We start from the raw sequence: 7,500 nt of genomic DNA on the forward strand, positions 1-7,500 counted from the left end.
ATTGTTTCCATATACCCTGTCCTTAAGGTATCCTCAAAGATAAAAATCTGAGGGGGTTCAGGTCCGGTGAATGCAGCGACCACTCCGGGTCACACCTGCGGCTGATAGTCAGTCAGGGAAACGCTGCTGTACCCATGCCAATAATTCGGTTGAAGTGTGGGGGTATCACCATCCTCCTGGAACCACTGGAGGACCCTGACAACTCCTCTCCGTCGACCAAGTGCTGTCCAGAACTTGCCAAGTACCTGGACATATCGCTCGGTGTTGATTGTCACAGACCGCTCGTTGTCGTCCTCGAACCAGAATGGTCCAATGATGCTATGTTTGGAGATGGCGAACCAGGCAGTGCACTTCACCGAGTGTAATGGCCTTTGCAGACAGTGCTCAGGGGGTGTGCTACCCCAGAAGATATTGTTCTTCAAGTTTACGTAACCTGACAACAGAAAATGTGCCTCGTCCGAAACCAGACATCGTCAAGGAATTCTGGCACACCGTCAATCTTGTCGAAAAATCATTGGCACATGATCACTCGCTTCCTCATGTCGTCAGGTGTAAGCTTATGTTTAATCTGTATCCTGTAACGATACAGGTAGAGATCTGCGTTCAAAATTCTCCGCATGGACTACCGATTGATTCCAAGCTCCTGACTTCGCCGTCACACATACTTGCTTGAGCTGCGGACAACAGTCTCTGACTGCAGCAATGTTGTGTGGTGTCCTTGATGATTTCGGTCGTCCAGAGTGTGATTGTCTGTTAGTGTATTTACAATTGAGGTTATGCACAGTCCCATGGGTTCTGAACTTGTTGACCCATCTGTAGATCATTGGGTGGACAGGAAATTCTTGACATCCAAACCGTTCTCTGAATTGCAATTGAGCTGCGTGGATAGACTTCAACCGAAAATATGCCTCAACTATAAATGTCTTTTCCTCAGTAGTCCATGGCATCTCGAAGGTCGAATTTGGTAGACTCTTAAAACATTAATTTTTTTTATAAATCTGAAAAATAAAAGTAATTGATTATTTATTGCAAAAGTTATTCAAATTTAGGTGATGACGGTTTTTTTTGTGCCACCCTGTATATATATATATATATATATATATATATATATATATATATATATATATATATATATCTATATATATATACTGTATATATATGTATATATACAGTATATATATATATATATATATATATATATATATATATAAATATATATATATATATATATATATATATATATATATATATATATATAAAATAATAAATATGTATGCTGTTTACATATCAAACAATGCTGATTTCAAATGAATTGTTAAATTACAAGTATACTAAAAGTTAGCGATCCTTTCGCAAATTAGTCTGTTGTCTGGGTAAATACAAGAAAGCTTTGAGATGAGAAATTCTAAAAGAGAATTCAGAATGAGAAGCTAATGAAAGATCAAATACAATTCATATCGTAGAATTAAAAATTAGTGATCAAATATATGTTCGCAAATATATTACGGCACAAGTACAGGTGTTTCACTGGAACAATTTTAATAAAATACTTCGAGTTATTTGCCCAAAGAAAATCGGCCCGCGGAATATGTGACACCATGATGTTTGCTGATTAGCAGCAACAATAAGAACACAAATAATAATAATAATAATAATAATAATAATAATAATAATAATAATAATTATTATTATTATTATTATTATTATTATTATTATTATTATTATTATTATTATCCATCTGGAAAATCCAGTTCACCGAGCAGTTGTAAAAGCAACAGACGGACACGAATGTGCATAGACTACACCTGTGAGGAGAAACTGATAATTTCCTCTAACCTGTTAATTTCCTTAAAAGAGAGACTGTCGATTTGCAATAAGAATAGTCCAGCAATTTCTTATAAAGACAGGCTGCCACTTTCCTATAAGAAGAGGCTGTCAATTTACCATTAAGGAAAGCCTGCCAATTTCCTTTAGGAATAGGATATCAATTCACTATAAGGAGAGGCTATAAATTTCCTATAACGTAAGTAGAGGCTGCCAATTTTCTATAATATGAAACTCAATTTGCTATAATGAGAGACTGTCACATACCTATAAGGAGAGGCTGTAAATTTCCTATAAGGTGCGGATGTCAATTAACTATTAGCAGAGGCTGTCAATTTCGTATAAAGATATTCTGTCAATTTCATATAAGGCCAGGCTGTCAATTTCCTAAAATGTAAGGCTATTAATTTCCTATAAGAAGCTGTCAATTTACTTTAAGAAAATACCGTCAGTTTCATATAATGCCAGACTCTCAGCTTCCTAAAATTGAAGGCTATCAATTTCCTTTAAGAAAAGACATTAAATTTCGTATAAGGAAATACTGCCAATTTCATATAAGGCCAAGCTGTCAATTTCCTAAAATGAAAGGCTATTAATTTCCTATAAGAAGAGGCTGTCAATTTCGTATAAGGAAATGCTGTCAATTTCATATATTGCCAGGCTGTTAATATCCTAAAATGAAAGGCTACCAATTTCGTATAAAAAGAGGCTGTCAATTTCGTATAAGGAAATGCTGTCAATTTCATATAAGGCCAGGCTGTCAATTTCCTAAAATAAAAGGCTATCAATTTCCTATAAGAAGAGCCTGTCAATTTTGTATAAGGAAATGCTGTTAATTTCATATAAAGCCAGGCTGTCAATTTCCTAAAATAAAAGGCTACCAATTTCCTATAAGAAGAGGCTGTCAATTTCGTATAATGAGATGCAATCAATTTCCTATATCTGATTAAGGAGTGGAAAGACTAATTTGGACCCGCAGTGGAGGAGACTTGTTTGAAGCAGAAAAGTTATTTGTCGACTTGGGTGTGTGGTGGAGACGATTAAAGTAAGGGCCTCTTTTTCCGAAGAGGAAATTCAAGAAAGTGATTTACTTCCGCCTTCCTCTCTTCTTGAAATAAGAATAGTAATCCATATTTACAAGAACCATTGCAGGAACTTTATATTTAGTTGGGTAAACATAGACAAATACATCAGCTTAAACTTACTCACGCTTTATTTCTTTCACCTTTTCAGTGAATAAATTGTTGTATTTTCTACGATTTGCATTGAATTAAACGAATTTCCATGGAAATATTGTAATTCATAATAAAAGTTTTTCTGTCATGTTTAGATTTTGAAGATTTTATAAATTATCTTATATACGGCAGTGTAAGTCATAATTTTAGGGAATACATTTATTTTCAAATATTTCATTTGAATTACATTAATTTCCACAGTCATTTTGTCATCTATAACAAAATTTATTCTTGTCCTGTTTGGATATTGAACTTATAGAAAATCTTTTATATACGACCGTATAAGTCATAATATTTCATTGTTATTTATTTATGTTTCTTTTGTTCCTCTGAGCTGATTCCCAGTTCTAAATGGCGATTATTCTATGAAAACCACACAAAATATCTGTCACATTCAATAAAACATAAGTTTACCCTTGAATTTCAAAAGATTTCATATCATACCACTTTTGTGAGACACATATTCAGTTAATTTATTAATGGGGATTATGACAGCTTACGTCTCCCACTTTCAGAAAAACCAAGAGGATATTCAAACAGAAAAACTTTTACATTTATGCATTTACAATTTCATATTTAACATTCTATTTGAAAGTCGGCAGAAGTGGCGACTGATCTCTCTTGACTTTTAAAGGAATCGAAGTAAAAAATGAGAGGGATTACGATAGATTTAATCTATTAAGTTTAGCGTATTTTAAAGAAAGATTAATGTTAAAGGTGTCTGGTTTCAGTTCCAGTTTCATCAAAAACTATGCTCATCAGAACGTAATCCGAGCACGACCAACCATCCACCCATTGTGGTGCCTAACCACAGCAGTGGCCTCCCCAGGCTGGGATCGATCTGCTGCCATGCAAATGCTAGACGAACACGTTACCACTGTACTAGCCAGGAGGCTAGAGCAGTAGTACTTGGAGAATATCAAAACGAGAAAACATACTTATATTACTACAATTTTACAATAGAATATTTCATGTGATAATCGACAGTGACAGCCAGTTTCCTTTGACTGTACAATGAGAAAGACATAATGAAAAAGGGGAGAGGGAAAGTGCAGAAGCATGATCCAATAAGTCGAACAATTACGCCTCTCACAAAAGGGAAAGCTATATAAAACTGATGACAACACAAATTGTGAGAAAACTTTCAATGGTCTTGAAGTTGAGAGAAAAATACCAAATCGAACAACTAATAACTATTGCAAATATTCATTTTACTACCAAGAATGAATTTCAAAGTTTAAAGGTTTCCATGTCACTCACGAATGGCAGAGGCAAGGGCCAGTGACAATGCTCTAGCAGGGCAATGCCCGAGACATAGCATATATACATATGACCAGCATTTAAGCAACCCCCCCACCCAAGCTAGGACCAGGGAGGACCAAGCAATAGCTGCAAATGACTCTGCAGGTAGACCTATAGGCTCCTCCAAACCCCCATCCTTAGCTCACAAGGATGGTAAGGTTACAGATATTACAAGAAACTATCGAGCTCAAGCGTGACTCGAACCCCAATCTGGCAGATCTCCAGGCGGGGACATTTCCAATAGGCTACCACATCCCTAAACCGTGAATATTATCTCGAAGATTGTGTGGCCGATTGTGACAGGATCGTCATATCTAAATGCGAGAGTCAATATATAAATTGTCCCATTCCCCCCTTTGGGGGTGGGGGGTTGCTATTCAATCACCGTTGGCTCCCTGTACAAAAGAACCGGATCTTTATTCTGTACACCGGATAATGAGACTCGCTAACGATCTTCTGGTTATGCGAACCCTTTGGTTGGAATATATTTTTCCCCCATTTTAATTGTCTAAACAAATACCTGTATTTTCACCTTCATTTACATGTTTAGTTCCCTTTGGGGTTTGATCTATTCATAGATTTAGGCAAGAGCTTTGTTTTGGAATGCCTTCCTGCTCTTAATCCTGCCTTTTTCACCCTCGTGTTGGGGATTTTGGGGGAACGGATTAACTGCTGGTGAGAAGGACTGAATACCGGGGAAAATGTATTAACTATAAACCATGGATTTAATGTCTGAACATCTATTTATCTGATACCATTAGTTTACACCACTCAAAATTGTCTAATATATAATTTTCAAAATAAGCTATGGAGATTCTATAGACACAAAATAAAGATGTTCTTACTATTGTTATTTACCCTGTGCATAAATGACCTGCTGACCTATGAGACGTTTTTCTCTGAATTTCTGTTGGAGAAACCACTGTCTTACAACCCAAGGCATTATGGGAAAAAGTACATTTATTAAGAGAATTTATCTTTTTCTGTTAAATGTTTTCCTTCTACTTTTTCCCGTTTTCTAGTCATCTAGCGAATGAATTATATTACAAAACTTTTATCATAATATGATTTCAAAGTCTTGAATGGGCGTATACTGTGAGTCTTATAGTTGAAGACTAATATCCCGAGGTTTAGGTTTTCAAAATCGAAAACTTATTGTTTTGTAATTCCCTACCCTTTTATCAATCTTAAAAATTTCTTTTAATGAGCAGAGAAGTTTAATTGGACAACTATGTGAGAGAGAGAGAGAGAGAGAGAGAGAGAGAGAGAGAGAGAGAGAGAGAGAGAGAGAGAGAGAGAGAGAGAGAGAGAGAGAGCTGGATCAATCAAGCCAACCCTTGCAAACTTTAAAATCTCTACCTAGTGTATATGATTTTTAGAATAACTTCTTAATACGTATTTATCTATCTCTAATATTTACAGTGGGACAGTTACTATAATGTCACGCAGCTTCGAATCCTTTTTCGTGATAATTTTCGATCAAAATTTATCCCTACAAAGGCAATTCATACAGTATTTCAACACCACCACCAACAACAAATGCAGCCGTTTCTAGTCCCCTGCAGGACAAAGGCCTCAGACATGTACTTAATCCATATCTGGAATTTGGACAGTTTTTATCACCACTCTGGCCAACTGCGGATTGGTGATGGTGCAAGACTTTTGTCTAACCGCCCACAGCAAACCAACCTAGTATGGGTGGTCCTGACTTGTACAGCTTTGATGATCATGGCCATATCCAAACCATTTCAACGCGTTAAAATATCTCCACCTCTATGCACTTCGCTGAAGTTAGGAGAATCATCATCTCCTCCCACGCCTATTGACGCAAAGGGCCTCGGTTAGATTTCGCCAGTCGTCTCTATCTTGAGCTTTTAAATCAACACTTCTCCATTTATCATCTAATATTTCACGCTCCACAGTCTTCAGCCATGTAGGACTGGGTTTTTCAACTCTCCTAGTGCCTTGTGGAGCCCAGTTAAAATTTTGGTGAACTAATCTCTCTTGGGGAATGCGAAGAGCATATCCGAACCATCTCCATCTACCCCTCACCAAGGGGAGAATAATAATATATATTTTCTATTAATAAATAATTAAAGACTTCAAATATTGAATTTGCTCGTGGAACTAAGTTCCAGCATATCTCATCGACCATAAAATTTAAAGAGCAAATTGCACATTCAAAAGCGCTTCAGCAAATTAATTGCCAGCTAATTTGGTGTTAATAATTTAGAACACCTGGACAATATGAGCAACGCGAGAAGTCGTACGTCAATTGTTCTATTGATACGAGACTGATACTGACATTAATACATATTTTAATTAGGTTAATCATATTAAAAAGTATATATTATTTCAATGGTTATTTAATGATTTTGGCTGAAGGGTTTAAACACAGTAGGGTGTATTTGTCAGTTCAGTTCATTCAGAAAAGACTCTGGTAGATATACGCCAGAGGGGAAATTGCTTTTCAATTATTCTTGCTTTGCCTCACCGGACAAGTTAAATTCATTCAAGACTTCAGGATGTATTGTTCTTTTTGCTAAACACTGTCTTATGAAATGCATCTAAGCGAATTCATTTACGTTCAATATTCACAACAATATAACACGTACCATTCATCCATTTTTCTTTCAGTATACTTACAACAAGAACGAATGTACCCGTTTCAAGTCCTCTGCAGGACAAAGGCCTCAGACATGCTAATTCATGTCTAGGGATTGGTGATGGTGGGAGATTTTCGTTTGATCGTTTACAGCAAACCAGCCAAGTATGGGTGGCCCTAAATAGTACAACTTTGCTGATCATGGCGATTCGTAAATCCTTTTACTACGTTAAGGAATTCCCACTTCTACATCTTTATATGCATTAATTCAAGTTAGAATACGATCGACAAGTGGTATGCTTACTTTCAAACAATAAGTACTTACTAATAAGACAGTAAAGACATACACACGCACACACAAATAACCTTCAACGTTTCTACGCATCAATTTCTACAACTCGTGAGAATGTCATCTTTAATGAATAGCTGAGCTGGTTTTATCTCTGGATCAGAGGAAAGTGACGTGAATCATAAAAGTCTATTTGCTGGTAGGTGGTGTTAATATCATAATCATGGTCATCAGCAGCCTTTACT

The sequence above is a fragment of the Palaemon carinicauda genome, chromosome 22 (genome assembly GCF_036898095.1).
Source record: "Palaemon carinicauda isolate YSFRI2023 chromosome 22, ASM3689809v2, whole genome shotgun sequence".
NCBI lineage: Eukaryota > Metazoa > Arthropoda > Malacostraca > Decapoda > Palaemonidae > Palaemon > Palaemon carinicauda.